The sequence below is a fragment of the Melospiza melodia genome, chromosome 22 (genome assembly GCF_035770615.1).
Source record: "Melospiza melodia melodia isolate bMelMel2 chromosome 22, bMelMel2.pri, whole genome shotgun sequence".
Lineage (NCBI taxonomy): Eukaryota > Metazoa > Chordata > Aves > Passeriformes > Passerellidae > Melospiza > Melospiza melodia.
Genome location: NC_086215.1, coordinates 5,488,439 through 5,505,929, shown reverse-complemented (window position 1 = coordinate 5,505,929; position 17,491 = coordinate 5,488,439). Strand labels below are relative to the sequence as shown.

The 17,491-nt window shown below is 44.2% G+C and overlaps 1 protein-coding gene across 1 annotated transcript in view; it reads right to left on the bottom strand.

Moving 5' to 3' along the window:
• PAPPA (pappalysin 1) overlaps nt 1-17,491 on the bottom strand; it is a 181,112-nt gene that overhangs the window by 130,252 nt on the left and 33,369 nt on the right. The window lies entirely within an intron of this gene.

Below are 17,491 nucleotides of genomic sequence, written 5' to 3'. Positions count from 1 at the left end.
TCAAAGGGTGTAAGGAACAGACACCACCATGGCCATGAGCAGGCTGATTCCTGCTGCCTGCAGTCCCCCTTTGCGAATGTGCATGGATGTGTGCAAGGCTCACACAGCTCTCCCAGGCCACACACCCCCACAAGCTCTGAGAAGGGTTCCCTGCATACTTTGCAAGGCTTTTGCTCCCAGAAGGGTGAAGAAAAAAAGGGGGGAGCTGGCTCAGCACCAAGATCTTTTTGTCCTTCCCCAGAGGACGCCCAAATGGTAAACACATTCATATTTCCACAATAGCTTCCCCTGCCACTTGCTGAAGTCACTGCCTCCAAAATAGATCATGGCTGGGTGTCCCCAGGCCCTGGCTGACTCATGGAGGAAGATGTGCTCTTTGGGGACACCAGTGGAAGGGGATGTTTCCGTTCCATACGGCGTTTATCTTCCAATCAAATGGGGCTGATGTCCTGAAGGACAGGTCAGCACTGTGACCCTTTACACATTTCTCATCTCTCCAGAGTTCTCAACACATCCATGGAAAGTACACAGAGCTTCCCCTTAGCTCCTCAAGCTTGTCCTGCCTGGATCTGCACAACTCCGAGGCTCTGCTCAATCTACTCCCAGGATCTTCTTTGTGGCCTAGAAAGCATCTTTTCCAAGCATGGGCTCCCACACAGACACATCTATGGAAAGTACACAGAGCTTCCCCTTAGCTCCTCAAGCTTGTCCTGCTGGATCTGGACAGTGCTCTGAGGCTCTGCTCAGTCTAGTCCCAGGATCTTCTTTGTGCCCTAGAGGACATCTTTTCCAGCCATGGGCTCCTACACAGACACATCCATGAGCAATAGCTTGAAATTACATGTGAGAACTGATGTGCACTTCCAAATATTCTCATTGTGAGAGCACTGGGGGAATGTGTGACAGGGGGTGTGACCATGGGGAGGGGACAGTGTGTGCCTGCATCCATGGCAGCATCACTGGCAGGGAGCAAAAGTGTAAGACACAATGTGGGAGTGATGTGATGCTTCATTCAAGAGAGAGGGGCAGAAACACAAGGCCCTAGTCTGATAAGAACAATGTTTATGTGTTTGTATCCCAATGGGAAGGAAGGTCCTGCTGCCTGGACTGACAGTGCTGTTGGCTCTGGATGCAGATGCTTTATGCACATACAAATCCCTGTAGGAGTAACCATAATCCAACTCCCCTCCTGAGATTACCATTTTTATCCTGCCTCTTTCCCCATGGCTTCAAATAATCTAAACTAATATTTCTTTATTCTCAGCTGTCTCTTTGCTTATCGTTTACACAATCCAATCCCCATTTATCTCCTCAGTGCATGGCCACAGTTGCTCTTTCTCTTCCATACAGCCCATGTGCTCCAGCATCCAGGGCTACATGGATTATTGCTGCAAAAAACATCCAGAACAGACAGCATTTAACTAATTGGCCAGTGATGGCAATGCTTCACTGAGACTGGACTCATGCCTCATGTAAATCCATCCTACTAAGTCCTTTGGAATGGAGTTTCTGATATTTCTCTGACCACTTTTCTCTGCTGGCCAGGGGAAGGCTGTGAGTGAGCAGAATGCATTCAGTGGTGGAAGATCAGCATGCCAAGAGGATTTTTAGCAAAGGATCTGCCCGGGTGTAGGTGTCCGTAGATCCTGCTTGGAAGGCAATAAATGCAAACTCCTTCATGGAAGCAGCCAGCAACCCCCAGCACGTAAACATGCCCGAGCCCTGGGAATTGTGTGTGTCCCTGTGTGAGTGTGCAGGAGCAGAGATGTGAGCGTGGCAGTGAGGGCTTGGACCCTGCACACACGTGAGGCAGACAGGAGAATGTGAGGAACCAGTGTGTGCGTGTGTAAGAGATAAAAACACGAGCTGGAATTCCTTCCTCTCCTTCCTCCCCATGTTTCTAATAACCTCCCATCCCTATCCATCATCGCCACATTCCTACACTCAAGGAGGCATAAATTAACTACTTTTGCAGTTCATGTCCAACTCCGCAGCCGCAGGCAGCAGACCCAACAGTTACCAGGTCAAAACAGCTTTCAGTTATTGCTTTGGACTAGGCTGACTCCCCCCTGCTCCCTTATCAGCCCAGACTATCTGACCCAGTGCAATCTGTGAGCGCTGCTTACACTTCTCAAGGTTATGTGGGTCCCCTGACAGAGGACATTATGTCTGTCACATGGGCTCGTGCCAGAGAGAGCCAAAGAGCCCAGCCTTTCCTGCACTGCCAAACTCGCATTTCAAAGACATGAGTGCAGTCTTGGAAAGGGATCAAAGCCTTCCCAACTGTCATTAGAATATTTCCTTTATGCATCTCTCTGTCAGTGCCAGCAACATATTTAATAAAATTCATTGGCTCGAGATGGTACCTCCAATATAAACCTGAATGGGGGAACTGTCGGGGCAAGTCTATGTGGAAAACAAAACAAAACCCAAAGCACAACAAAACACGTGTAATTCCTGTAATGGAAAAAACATACGATGCTGTGAGCATGCCTTGCTGGAGAAAGCCTAATGAGCCTATTAGTGCATCATAAAAGGTCTCCTTTGCTGGAATCTGTTTTGGACATAGAAATTCTATGGGCTGTTTAAGGCCATTTGGGACACCAAATCATATCAGGCAATGCTCACATTCCCACCCAGATCTTTTCATCGACTTATTTGTTCAATGCACAGTTTTTGTTTTCCTTTTCCCTCTACTGCAGTGCAAAGAGCCCTCTGAAACTGTTCTTTGCAGCAGCTCACTGTTATCCAGTGAACCCCAGCCCTCAGTCAGGGATATGGATCCCATGCAGTGCTCCAGTTTCAGCCTAATGGAGGTTTTAGCTCGCCCAGCAGTGTCTCTCCCATCACCCAGCCCAGCCCATCAGTCACCCAGCCATTATCCCCATGCCTGTCTCATCTGTCAGACCCATTTCCTGTCCATCTGGGCTGTGACTGTCCCCAGGCAATGAGGTGAAGCCCTTGGCCACCAGCCCCACCTGCCTTGGGAGCCACTGTGAGGAGCTCCCTTTGCTGGACCCGAGCTCCACATCCAAACCCAGCCACAAACCCCTCTGCTGAGCCACAAACACATTTGGCAGTGGCTCTTAAATTCAGCTGATACCAGGTTTGATCATATTAAATCTAGTTTTGGTGACTAGAATTGAGCGCAGTTTTGTTGAGGGTTGGCAGCTCTTCCTCCTTTTCTTCTAGGTCAGAGAGTGGTTTCCCCAAGTTTCCCAGATGTAGCTGAGCTGCAGTCTCTTGCACTCCTGGTTGTTTTTGCAAGGAACACAGAGTCTTCCAGACCTTATTGTTAGGAAATTTCCTACTGTTTGCTCCCAGTTATTCTCTATTTGCCTTTGTTTTGTTTTGTTTTGTTTCCTTCAAAGACAAGTGTCACTTTACAGCAAGAAAACAAACAGGGTACTTAGGAGATTATTTGCAAGATCCCATCCAAACACAGAGTAGAAACTTTGCTATCTGCTCACTGTGGAGTATGGTTTGCAACTGCCTGGTGAGCTTGTTAGGAACAGAAGGTACTACATTTCATCCTTAAAAGAATCCAACCAACAACAGCCAAAAACCAACAACACTTCTGGAATTGGGAAGTCAGCCTCAAATATCTCAGTTTTCAATATTGACACACAGTGTCCTATCCTTTACCTACTGGGTTCAGCACATGGCAGGACAGGGTAAATCTGCCGGAATCACAGGGACCCAGGGAATCACTCTTCGTCCCAAGACTCCTAAGAAGTGTCAGCCCAGGCCAAACCAGGGTGGATGGTTCAGACAAAGAGAAAGCTTTGTTTTGGACAGCCCTGGAACAGTCTCTCCATCAGCCTGTGACAGACCCTGGTGTGATTCCCAGCATGGTGTGGCTGACAGGCCCCAGTGGTGTTCCCTGTGTCCTTCCAGGTCCCGTCCTGGCCCCAGGGTTCAGGGGAGCAGCAGTGACCACAGCAGTCAGTGTGTGCGCAGGCACCCAGCACGTGCACACACTGACTGCTGTGCCCAAGGTTTCAGGGTGCAGTGCACGCCTACAGGTTCTCAGTATCTGCAATGAAGAGCAAGAACAGTTTTGAGATAAAGGATATTCTTCCTGAAGGTAGTGGCAAGAGCCACGACTGCAGCAGCACTGAAAGCTGACCTTGAAATGGGGCCATTTGGCAGATGTGCACAGCTGTAATTTATCTTTTCCTCTTGTGATTTCTCAGTGCTGGGTGGTTAGACAGCTGACTGCCCTTTTGGAGAGGCAGTGCTGATGCCAGTGTGAGAGCTGCCTTTGCCCTCTGTCGTAGGGTCACAGACAAGTGAGTCTGGAAAGGATGTCCAGAGACCACGGCTGCCAGCGCTTCACCCCCAAGCTAAGGCATCTTCCTCTGTCACCAAGCAAATTTTTATTTAGCTCACTTAAAGCCACACATGACAGGGACTATGTCACTGTCCCAGTAACCTGCAGCCCTTGTTTCAATTCCTTTATGGTCAGAAAGTTGGTGTTTTATCTAAAGGTCAGGCTAAATATTTTTTGCTCTATTAGAGGAGTATTTGTGCCATTCAACCACTGACAGGGAGGTTGGATTCCCTTCTGCTTTATCAAACCTATTACTTATTTGAAAGCCTATATCTCCTGTACATCATTTCATTTTTAGGCTAAAACCATCTTATTTCCTCAGCCTTTCTCACTGCTTTTAAGACCTCTGCTTGTTTCTGATGCTCTTATCTTCACTCTCCACATCTTTCCCAAAGGCAGGTCATCAAAAGGGAACACAGCCCTCAAGCTGAGAGTTTATCAGTGCCATGTAACTGCTACGTTTGTCCTGTCTGTCACCTCCAACCTGACACAAAGACACAGGAGAGATTTCAGACCTCCAAATATTTCTAACTTCTTTTTTATTTTTTTTTTTAAAGCCTGAAGTGTTACAGTCTATAAAAACCTGTATAAAAAAAAGACAATCTACAAACTCTCTTTAGCAGTGGACGTGCAATAAAATTTGTGTCTGACCTGCTGTTAAAGATTTGCCTTTGCTGGCAAATTCAATTTTGCTCCTCATTTCAGACGGATTGCCATAAATCATGCGCAGCAGGAAGCGTGCCTCATCTACACTGAGTTTAGTGTTAATTTAAGACACTGGTGTAAGTGTAGTAAAAGTCACGATAATTTATTGATAAAGGTATAAATCTTTCAGTGATTGGGACAGAGCCTGAAACAGAGCAGAACCAGAATCCTCCAAGTGAGAGGCTTCAGGTGCCGGTTTAGATCCAGATCACTGCCCGTGTTCACACTGAAATCCAAGTGTGCAACTGTAATTCCAGCCACATCCAACCCAGGCAGTTGCTAGGTCATGTCCACAAGCATAAATTGCAAAGCACTGTCAGCACATGCAGGCTTGGCAGCTCTGAAAGAATTCTGGTTTATCTGCTGTAGCAAAATGTCCTCTGCAGGACCCAAATCTGATCTTCCGTTACAAGAGAGGAGAAATGTTTTGGCAAAAAAAACATAATAACGACAAGGATCCAAGAAAAGCCACTTAGGATAATTGTTCAAATGTAAATCCAGCTCCTTGGGAAGGTTTGTAGCCCCTGCTGAGCTCTGTGTCACCCTGTGACACTGTTCATGCATTCAGGTGAGCCTGCTAAACCTGGACCAGGGGTTTTTACATCACTGATAGGTTTTACAGTTAACACTGACCCCTAAGCAAAAATAATGCAAAATAAAAGCCAAAGTGGCTATAAAACTCTGGGTGTTCATTGATCCCAGGTTTCCCTTTCCCAAACTGAAATAATTCTACCACTAGGATATGACTCAGGCTTTACTCACCCAATTAAACAAATATGTAAAAAAATTATAGAAAGAAAATAGGAACCTTGCTGTACAAAATATGGGAATCCTTTGGGTCTGGTTTTTCTTTATCCTGCAACAGAGTCTGAGACCACTTCCTTGTTTGAAAGTAGAGAATTTTTACAACTGTAAGGTTATCAATTTCATTCCATTTGCTTTGAAACCTAAGCTTTCCAGCAGGACAGTCCTAGAAATACACAAATTTCTACTCTGACAACAAATCCATAGGACTGAGAGGAAAAGGAAAACACCTGATACATAAAGGAAATCATTTGCTGTTAAGTTCTAAAATCAGGATTATCATCCTAGAACACTAAGGGTGCATCCCTGCCCAGCCCTCCCTGACCTCAGAAAAGACTTTAAATAAATGGTACAGCTTTATTTCATGCAATCACTTAACTCCTGGAGGTTGTTCATGCAGGATCTACTTAACAGGCTGAACCACAGCAACAGGCTGGAATAAATTTGGTGACTTGACTACTCCAGACTTTGTGCTGGGTCCTCTCTTGGTTTGTTCATGTGAGCCTGCACTGAGCCAGCCTCTGGGCTGCACATAAATACCAGCACTGACTGTGATGTATTTGGTCCAGTGTAAATCTAGAATTAGAGCAAAATTTGATTCTCAAACTGCAGCTTCAGGTTCAAATCCAAAATCTCAAAGGAAACATCAGCTGAAACGACCAATTTTTGCCCAATTTCTGGCCAAGGCAACTTGCTTTTTTAGAGGAGGGAGGCGGGTTTCCTTAGATCTCCACACGGATTCTCTCAAAGGTTTGTAAATCCTTGCCAATTCCTTCACAAACCTGGGCTCAGATTCAGAAGTACAGTGAAAACAGATTTTTTTTTTTCTTCCCCCCCCCCCCCCCCCCCCGGCACTTCTGCTGCTGGTTCTGGCCAGGATAAGAAAGAGCAGAGGCTCAGGGAAAAAGATGATACAAAAATTTTCAAATGTCTAACATGTTCTGTCTGAGCTCTGGGCAAAAACTTGGGATGGCTCTTCATGTATATAACATTATATGTTCCTTCTCTCTCTTTATCCTTCATCCTTCCAGGCTTTACTGCCCAGTTCTTACACCCCACCTTTAGATAACTTTTACATAAGTTTAGAAAGAGTTGCAGTGCTACAGACCATAAATATCTGATCACTGAGCCTTCAGATTTTGCAGGGTCTACATCCAAGAGTGGAGCAACTTTTGAGTTCCCTCAAGCAGCAAGAATTGAAAAGCCCCATTCCCTTGCATGACCATAACAAATTACCAAGCTAAACACAACTCCAGAATATACTACAGGGAATAACCAACTGCACAGAACTAGGAAAAGATACTCTGGCTGGCCAACTTGCAGGGAGAAAAAAAAAATAGAAAACAAAGGGAAAGCCTTGGCAGAGAGAATTGTGATCTTACTGTACAATTAACTTCTGAGACAGTGAGTAGGATTAAAGGATGGAACATTTCATTTAAAACAGCAGAGCATTCTGAAGCATATATGCACATTTCACAGGCCTTTGAAATCAGCAAAACTGGCAGGTTTATTTGTTTTGATTGTCTCTTTTTCTTTCTTTTACAACTTTGGGATTTTTTTCTCTTCTTTTCAAGACTAGAGCCAAATGACCCATGAGAAATGTACTGTAATTTGCCTCTTATCTATCCCTCATCTCCATCTGATATTCCCTCTGCCCTGGTTACCCTGATGTTTTTCCAGACTCTCCAGCCTGAACCATTGTAACAAGGAGAAAAGTCAAACCATAAAGAGGGAAGTAGCATAAGGATATTTTCAAGAACCTGTTCTGTTAAAACAGATTTCCTTTGCCACTTCATGAAAACCTCTTTTGGCTGCAGCCAGCCTCATTCACATACACAGGAGAATTTAAACCCATAGAGGAAGGTGTATAGATTTCAGGCTAGTTTAACTCTCACTTGTGCTGCTTGGCACTTGCACACTGCTTCTCCCCTCTGGGCCTCAGAAAGCTTCCTAAACATGAAGAGAGAAATTCCATTCTGGTCAAAGCCCTGACACCAGCCCTGCACTGCTCCAAGCCCCATCCACCCACTGAAGTGATGCTGAAGCAGGACAAAACCCCTTCTGCTGGGCCTCCCCTCAGGACATTTTACCATGAGTGAAGAAGTCATGAAATAGGCAAACAGAATATTTTTCCTTGTCTTCTGAATGGGAAAACTGACAGCAAGGATTAGCTCCTCTATCCCTTGAGCCTGCGTTCTCTGATAATATGGATCATCTTTCTTTTAAATAAGTGGTGTTCTGTGTTGCAGATACTTGAAGTTTTCTTCTGGTGGCCACTAATCATACTTTACGAGCCTTCACTCATATTTTACAATCTTTGGCTTGTACTTTACAATCTCCAAAAAAGTCCTGAAGGTCTGGTGCTCCACAGATGGAACAGCAGCACTCCCTACAATGAGCTGGTCCTTCCCAAATCCCTCAATTTCACCATTCCTGAGGACAAAGCAGCACATTAACTTCATTCTTGTGGAATGAAGGCTCTGCTTTCAATGAGGGAGCAGCCACTGTTCTAATATTTGGCATCTACCACCTCTCAACCCAAAGCTTTCAAGAACAACCAACAGATATGGGCACAACACTACAAAACAGCTCAAGTAAGGGACATTTTGGTTTCAGTCAACCTGATTTTTTTATGAAAACACCAGAGATCAGGAATGCAGCCTGTCATAACACCATTGAACAGGGCAAGAGTTAGGTAGAGCCTCTGTAAATTAGAGATCTAGAAGAAACTTGTGATTTAAGACAGAATTTTCTTTAACCATGAGACTAACTCAGAGCAACTTCTATATTAATTTTTTCCTTAAAATTTATAATACTAACACTCAACTCCAGCCTGTCTTCCTCATCTCCATCCTAGGTCAGGCTTGAGATCACTTTTGCAGCCTGCCCAAACATCTGCCCTGCTGATGTGGGAGCCACAGCTGGAGTGACTTTGGTTTGGCACTTCTGGAACACTGGGAATGCTTTGTGTCCCCTCTGTAGAGTGCAGGAAAGAATGGAATTACCCCACAGACACAGCCCTGTCCTGGGCTCGCTGTGCCCTGTGCCCTTGCAGTAGCAGCCTCTTGTGGGTGGGATGGGTCAGGATCCTGGGTAGGCTCCGTGGGTGACATATGTGGGAATATTTGGGATTTTTGGGATTTTTTTCACATATTTGAATATTTGGGATTTTTAGAAAGCAGCATAAAGGTCTGGGTTGGGAGCACTGTGGCCATGGGTTGTTCACAGTGCAATTACTGCTCCTGCAGGAGGGGACAGTGGCACTGTCCCTGCCAGTGCTGCTGGCACTTTAAGGGGCTGCTCCTTCAGCATCTTCCCTAATTACCACACAGCAAAAAATGCAGGGTGAAAAAAGAACAAGACCAAATTCTTCGCTCCCTTCATACCAGTTTTTGACACTAATCCTCCCTGCACATAAACCCCGTGCCACAAAGGCAGATATACATTGAGATTGGAATGAAGAGCGACTTGGAATCAGGCCGACATCAACATAAAAAAATAAAATAAAATCACATAAAATCACAAAGGACCTAGCATGTTTATTGCAGATCCTTCTGGAGTTGATGGGCCAAAATAACCACTCCAAATATGCAGCTTGCAAAACATTCCTTTTGCTTTGGAGATGCCGCTTCTTTTCTGTTTTCATTTTTACAACTCACGGACTTCCAAACCTCCTTTCTTAACCTCCTGGCAGGATTGTGCATGAAGCGGGTCCTGCTGCAGTGGGAAGACCATCAATGGTCTAAGCCAAATCTTCCTCTTTCGTGAGAAAGAAATGAAAATCTGATTCAAATGAGGCTGGCTGAAATTTCCTCTTATTTCATCTTATGCAGAAAAGTGTAGGAGACACCCAAGTGAGATCACAAAAAACATGGTCTGCTGATGGAAACTTCAGTTCAAGGAAACCAAGTGTCCTGCAAGAGAAGCCTCACATTTTCAAGGTTCAGGAGATTTTTTATCTCTGTCACAACAAAGGAATTATATTTCTCTCTATTTGGTTTCTAGGGAGTTTTTTTCAGGGGATATTGATGGATCATAACAATAAATCTTTATCTTCAGCTGTGAAGCCTTGAACACACTTTCTAAGGAAAAGAAAAAATTGAATAGTGAGATGCAAAGGACTACTAAATATTATGAGATTTACAAAAGCTGGTTACTCTTGTTCTTTCCCAGCCGTGATGAGATTACAAGGAAATAGAAAATGTCAGTCGTTGAAACAGAAATTTTACATGAGAACATTTACCTTTGAAGTTCCCAGAATCCACAGTCAATTGCCAGGTGATCTGGCAGAAACAACAACACACCTGCAGTGAAAATAGTTCAGAGTTGCAAAAAGAAAATATCGCGGACAGTGTATTTCCTAAAGCCAACTTTTTTTTTTTTTTTTTTTTTTTAATTTCTACTCTTGCTCTCTAGGAAAACAGAAAGAAATGAATAAAAGAGCAGGAGAGAGATGTAGTAGATCATACCTTTGTCAAGGAGACTGCTGGGAAGCAAAACATGCCAACAGCGTCTGTAACAGACACCACAAACATAATGAACTCCTTGACATTGAATTCCTGCCCCTCATTTCTCTCTGCTGAGCAGGAGGAAAGATGTAAATGAGCATTTTCCCAACACTCCAGAACTTTCAGAATTTCTGGGTTTTAAACCTGTGCAGGGCCCACAGCTCCTGCACAGATGCCTGGTGTTCATTTGTGCTTCCCAGAGTGGACAGTTCCTGAACTGGAGGAAGTAGCCAGCAGAAAATCAGCAGTGGGCAGCAGCCTGAGCCAGTGCTCAGGTCAGGAGTTGGATGGAAGGACGTTTGGATTTCCTCACATATGGATCTGCTAACGTGTGTACCAGAAAACAGGCACTATCAGCCCAAAACACAGGGCTGATTGTAAGCGTTCCCTGGGGGACACATTTCCCCAGACCCTGCTAAATTGGACTGGCAGCTTATGAAACACACAGCTCTGATCCAGCATGTAACTGTAAACTATAGGAAATCATACCCATATATTTGGCCTTCAGACACGAGTGCAGAAATTGCCTGTTTTGGCACCACAAGCCTGTGGATCCACGTGAATCAAACCCAGACCTCTTGCAGAGGGCTGTAAGAATGCAAAGATCTGTTCTCCACTGCCAAATGATATCACAAGAGGGGGAAAACTCTAATTCTCCTTAATGGCAAACTTCTTGAGCAACTTTTGTCCTGATCCTGACTGCTGTAGACAGGCCATGCAGTTTAATTTCCCCTAAATTTTCACTGCATTTGCTCATTCAGCCACACATCAGCTTTTGCTCTGGTTTGCTCCTGTAATTTATTGGTGATGTGTCACTAATCACTTCTACAGCACTTAAGATCTCAATGGCTACAAAACCAGCTCTGCAAAGGGTCCAGCAAAAACTGCAGATTGTCATTTTTGCCCCTGCACACAGACCCCAAATTACACAAACCCATACTTACAAAACCTTTGTTAGCATGAGATGTCTTACACCTCCCTGTGATGGTCAGAGGGAACTGTTATGAATTCCCTCACTTCCACAACTCTGTGCCAGCCCAAGCACTTTGCAAAACCTGACATCCTGCCTTATTCAGTTATGGGGGAAGAGAAGGCATCCTGCAAGCACTACTGGACTATCTCCTCATGATGGTTTTATAAATCAAAAACTAGAAATTCTTCAGTTATTGTTCCCAGTAGGATATAAAAAGAACTTTGTGTCTGATCAAGATGAGAATAGTTGAAGGTTTGAGCCTGAATTAAGACATAATCACAGAGTCAATTAAGTTGAAAAAGACCTCTGACATCTTTAAGTCCAACCTATGACCGAACACCACCTTGTCAACAACACCATGGCCCTAAATTCCACCTTCAGTCTTTCCTTAAACACCACCAGGCACAGTGACTCCACCACCTCCCTGGGCAGCCCAGTCTAGTGTCTAATCACCCTTTATAAATAGGACATTTTATAGCACAAAGACGAGAATAAATCTATCCCCAAAAGTAAATCTGTCAGAAGAATTCTGAGCGTATGAGGGGGGAGCCAGGAACTTGCAGCCCTTTTCTGAATCAAATTGGATGCAGGGAGGGAAATCAAACGGCACAGATTTCTCCAGGCAAACTGGGAGAAACACTCTGATGTGTCTGAAGGAAGTATTTTACTCTGTGTTTGGAAGTTTATCATGACCGATCAATTCTGGAGGAATTAGTGAGTGTGTTCTGGGTTTTGGCACTGACACAGTCGTGGTAAAAAATGCTGGAGGCAAAAGGGAAGTGATTTTTATAATGCTGTGAACTGTTGCCATCAATCCTTTACCCAGAACATTTCTCCTGCTCACTCCAGTGCAGTTCTGTTCTGTAGGAGCTTTGCTCTGAGCTATCACCCTTCGTCTCAGGGAGGCTCCCAGCCTCTCATGTTCTCTGGATGGGGAGATCCAAGCCAAAGACCAAGGTCTTTGGGAGTTCAGTCTTTCTGTGGACTTCAAACAGCTTGGGATATGCAGCTTAGTCCAGGCAGAAAGCACAACATCCATTTGGAACAACATTATGTACTTAAAAATAGGAAATGTGGAATGGTTGTTAAGGAACACAGCGTGATGGGGGAGCCTGATGTGAACTGTGAATGAATTTGGATTCCTGTTTTTGGGCTCTAAACTTGGTGCTCTAAATCCTAGTGGAAGGATCTACCTTTTCCCAGCAATTATAAAGACTTTTAAGATTTAATTCTCTCAATCATGTCTATACCTGCAGTGAACAGATGGCAGGAACAGTTTCCTAAGGAACTGAGAAACAACTACAAATAGCCAATGCTCATCCTCAGCTCTCAGTGCAGTAAGAGTGACACCTCACAATTTGGGAGGAATCAGCATGAAGGCAAAATAAAACCCCTTAACCAGAAATGCCAAGCCCAAACTTATTCAGGTGTTTTGAATAATATAAGTTTATGCAATTATGACTATTCCTCAGGCATGCCTGTGTTTGCCTCCAGATCCATTTTCAGGGATTGAGGACAGGAATAGAGCATCATCAAGCTCATGGGAAACAGGAGATCACAGAAAAATGTTGTTTTGTAATTGTTCTCAGCCAGTTGTGCAAACCTAAGCAGTTCAGATAGTTTGGAAATATTTCCATTCTCTCTCACACTCACGTGAATCAAACTAAGCTCTGGCTTTTCTGGTGTCTACCCACATTCCCTAAATGAGTGTAGCACTCTTTATTTACTTGAAATTAGTCACCAGTTAATCTCTCCCTGTCTCTTTTTCAATTTAAAAAATCAAATTAAGTAATTAAGGGAACACAAAGCAATTTAAAGCAAAGCTTTTCAGAGTGTAAAGGGGATTTTGATACCCAGACTCTCCCAATAGTCAGTGGATCTTTTCTTGGCTTGGGATGTAACTCCCCATTGTGCCTTTGGAAGGTGCACAAAAAATGTGCAGATGATTACAGTGATGGGTCTATTAATTGAAATCATCTGGATTTTATGATATTAAATCAATGTCTGAGTTCTGACTTCAAAAGCAGCTTTAATTGTCTCACTCCTCTCTGCTCCATGCTCCCAAACCTGTCGTCTTTGATACACAAATATAATTTGTGAGTCTGACAGGGCCACCGGTCTCATTACATTGTATCATGGAAATTAGAAATGAATCAATAAACAGAGAGGCAAAGTCCTGATCAGCTCCCTCCATCCACACATGTGGAATTCTTCACATTTTACCCCTAATCCCATGCCTGATCAAAATGAAATGTCTCCAGGGTCAGGAATGCCTCCGCTTCCTTTTGGTATTTAATCACATCTCAGAAAAGCTGATATTTCATGTCTATGTGTCTTATCTTCATCCTCAGTACACTTTGTGCTGTTTAATGCTGAAGAAATAATTCAGCAACATGTTTCATGTGATGGGGCAGATCCTTAATGGAGGAGAAATGCTGGCATGGCCCAAAGTTACAGATTAAATCCCCTTCTTGGCATATTCATTTTTACTGTGTCTTCCAGCATAATTTCAACATGGAATTTTCCTGACATAAATCCCACAGGTTTCCCTCTTCCCCTCCACACCACACTGCGTAGCTCTGTGTTTTGGTAAATCTCATCTATTAATAGTTGCCCTCTGTGGCTATAAAAAAATACCTCAGTAGTCAAAAGGCAGCCCTTGGTAGGGAGCAGCTGTGGATGCCTGAACACACACAGGACCCAGCATCACACAGCAAAGCCCTTTCTTGGCTGCGTGTCAGAGCAAACCCATTAAATATGGCCATGGAAAGCTAATGGAAAAGGAGCCCCTTCCCTGCAAGAGGGAGAGAGAGACTGGCTCCAGCACTAGGCTGGAGAGCATCAGGGTATTTCCATTTTCTCACTGACATTTTCTTTTTTCCTTTTTTAACTCAGCAAACCCCCTCCCGTGTCTTCCTCACTTCGCCCTTCTGCCAAGTCCCAATAAAATCCTGCACTTAAAGAAACAGGACAAAGACGTCATCGCAGCGAGTAGCAAAGGTTGCAGGGTAAATTTTAAGGTCTACTCTATCTTTTCTTTTCTTTTTTTTTTTTTTTTTTGATTGATTTAACTGATTAAAGCATTTCTGCTCTTCCTGTGCTTTCAGCAGCATCCTGGGTAACTCGGGAAATTCAAACCAACCAGCTGTGATCTGTATTACAAAGTCGAGGCTGGAAATACAACACAAGGATGTTGATGGGGCCATACTGGAGAGGGTGAAAGGAGAGGAATATCGTCTCCTGCTGAAGTGACAAAGTGCTTTTATGTGCTGGAATAAGAAATACTCAGCTTAGCAAAAGATACAGGGAATTGCTCCTCCTCGCTGGTGCTGCAGGGTACCAGTCCCAGCATGGAGCTGCTGGTGGGTGATAAAGGAGCCTGTGGCAGGACTTGTCCCCAGATTTCAACTTGAATTTTTCATTTGCATGAACTAAAGTTGTTGAAAATCCTCAATAAGTTCTGAATTTCAGGGTTATCCATGAAAAATGTACAATATGACAGTGATGGGAAGGGAAGGGAAGGGAAGGGAAGGGAAGGGAAGGGAAGGGAAGGGAAGGGAAGGGAAGGGAAGGGAAGGGAAGGGAAGGGAAGGGAAGGGAAGGGAAGGGAAGGGAAGGGAAGGGAAGGGAAGGGAAGGGAAGGGAAGGGAAGGGAAGGGAAGGGAAGGGAAGGGAAGGGAAGGGAAGGGAAGGGAAGGGAAGGGAAGGGAAGGGAAGGGAAGGGAAGGGAAGGGAAGGGAAGGGGCTCTCCACACTCCCAGCACACCCGGCCTGAGGCTGAAGGAACTCACAAGCCCAATGCCACATAAATTCAGTATTTTGCCAATTTCTCTGTAGACATCTCACTAAGATAAAGTCTCCTTGCAAAACTGATGGGAGTGATTTGAAAAACCAAGAGAATCTTGAGCTGGGAAAGTTGACTGCCACAGCTTCTCAGTGAAGCCCACAATTTATTGACACAACAAGGTTATAGAATGAGAAGCAAATTTATTCTGTATTATCTACTGGCAATGTAGCTCCAAAGATGCATTTTGAGGCAGCAAAAGGAATTTTACTCTCCAAAGCCTTGTAACTCAAGCCTGCTGAAGCTGCCCTCACACAAATCAGTGATGACACATCTTTTCAACATCTAGGACCAAAATTATTTTTAAAAGCATTGCAGGTAATTGCCCACTGCTCTCATTCCAAACCACTGCTGTTTCCACTCTTTTACCATCACTGATGTAACCAACAAGTGTCAACAGCAAACATGGGCTGCTTCTGCAATGACTGAATTAATGGAAATAGTGCATTTCACAACAAGCAGCTCACCACTGTCAATGGCCATGGCCAGATCTTTAACTGCAATTTACAGGATACGTTCTATATTTCCAAAGTTTCTTATATACTACTCAAACATCTGGGTACCTTCTAAAATAATTGGTCTGCAAGGTGTGGATTTTATTGATCTTTTCCACTGGGGTGGATTGGCCACAAGAGTCTTTAAAACAATGGTAGAAAAAAAAGCTGGTGCTTCTGAAGAATTTCAGAAAGATCAAATTAGGCCAAACCCTCTAATTTCAGTTTCAGTGGGGTCCCTTTTTAGTAGGGGTCCTTTTAGCAGGGTCCCTCCTTTAAAAGAGAAAGGAAATTAAAAATGAAAAACAGCACTGGGGAGAAGTTAAGCATGTGCTTCAAACTCACACATGCCAGGAAATTTAGAGTTAAAGGTGAAACTCCACCCTAAAGAGTTCCATATTGGAGATATTTCAGTGAACAAACGTAACATGTTCTGAAATACAAAGACCCAGTAGGGTGCACTAGGTATGGAGTTTCAGCCTTCACTCCAAATTTCCTGGCTTTTTGGAGGTTTATTAGAGTTTCATACCCCAAGCATTTAAGTACTCCAAGAAGTTTCCTCAGTGCAGCTCACCCTGATCCTTTTGGAAGCTGAGAGCAAGCACTCTGATGGTGTAGCCACCCATCCATTATTAATGAACCCAAAAACAACTTCTTGCAAATTTATGGTAATTTGGAGTGCTGAAATTACATGCAAACTAGGTAGTCTCACTTGAGTTACCCTGAGAAACTTCAAAATTGCAAATCTACTCTGAACCAAACAGAAGGACAGGATTTCATTGACCCCAGCAGAGCACATGCTCCTAATCTTCCTCCACAGTATGTGGGTGCTGGAGCTCTGCTCCAGCTACAGTGGAGCAATCTCAAAATTTCTTCTGGCAGCAGGGGCTTGTATGCCTGGTCTAAACCCTCTGCTGTGCTATGGGGTGGGGATGTGTCCATCCTATTTAATGAATCTGCCTCTAAGGGAGGAAATGTGACAGTGGCTATCAGCATCACATTTTTTTACAGTACAGGTTTCACGAACACCTTGAAAATATTGAAGGGGTTCCTGTATATCTCTGTAGCCCTGACAGGTCTGTTTGAGGCTCTGTGTCACCGCATGCCCTTAGAGAAATTATGGTCAGCATCTCTCTGAAGCCCCTCCATCCTTCTCAAATCACCCACAAACAAAGTTTTAGGAGTATATGATGATTCCAGTGGGTGTCTTGACCTACATCTAATGGAGAAGGCATCACATATAGTGTGAAATTTGCCCCATCACTCTGCACAAGCGTGCCTCATGGTGGGCAGGTACAAAAGTGATGGGACAGCTCCACACTGTCCTGATCTTGGGGTGTTTGAGGCACAATTAATTCACTTCAATTAAGAGAAGATAAGCCAAAACATCCACTCAGTTTCCCCAGCCCTGTGCAAAAAAAGCCCAACTGAAATACTCTTTGCCCAGGTCTAGCAATCCATGAGAGAAGCAAAGTCAAATGCACCCAGTTTGTGGGTGCTGTAAACGGAGCACAGTGGAGGTGACTGCTCTGCATTTCCCCAAGGGACAGCTATTGCTTGCAACAACTGTGCTTAAATCCTTATCAGAAAAGAAGTCTGAGGGATAGAATAGGAATTGCAAATGTAAGCATTGCACCTGGTTAAGCTTGCCACAGAACTGTACTGTGCATCTTTTTCAGTGTGAAGGCTGGGTCCTCCTGAATTTACACAGGAGGTTCAGCTATGTTAATTAAAAACCCAAAGGTCACCCCACAACCAGAGCTGAATAGAGGTTGTACACCAATGGCTATGGGAGAAAACCAGGAGGAGGAATACAAGGCCCCACAGCAC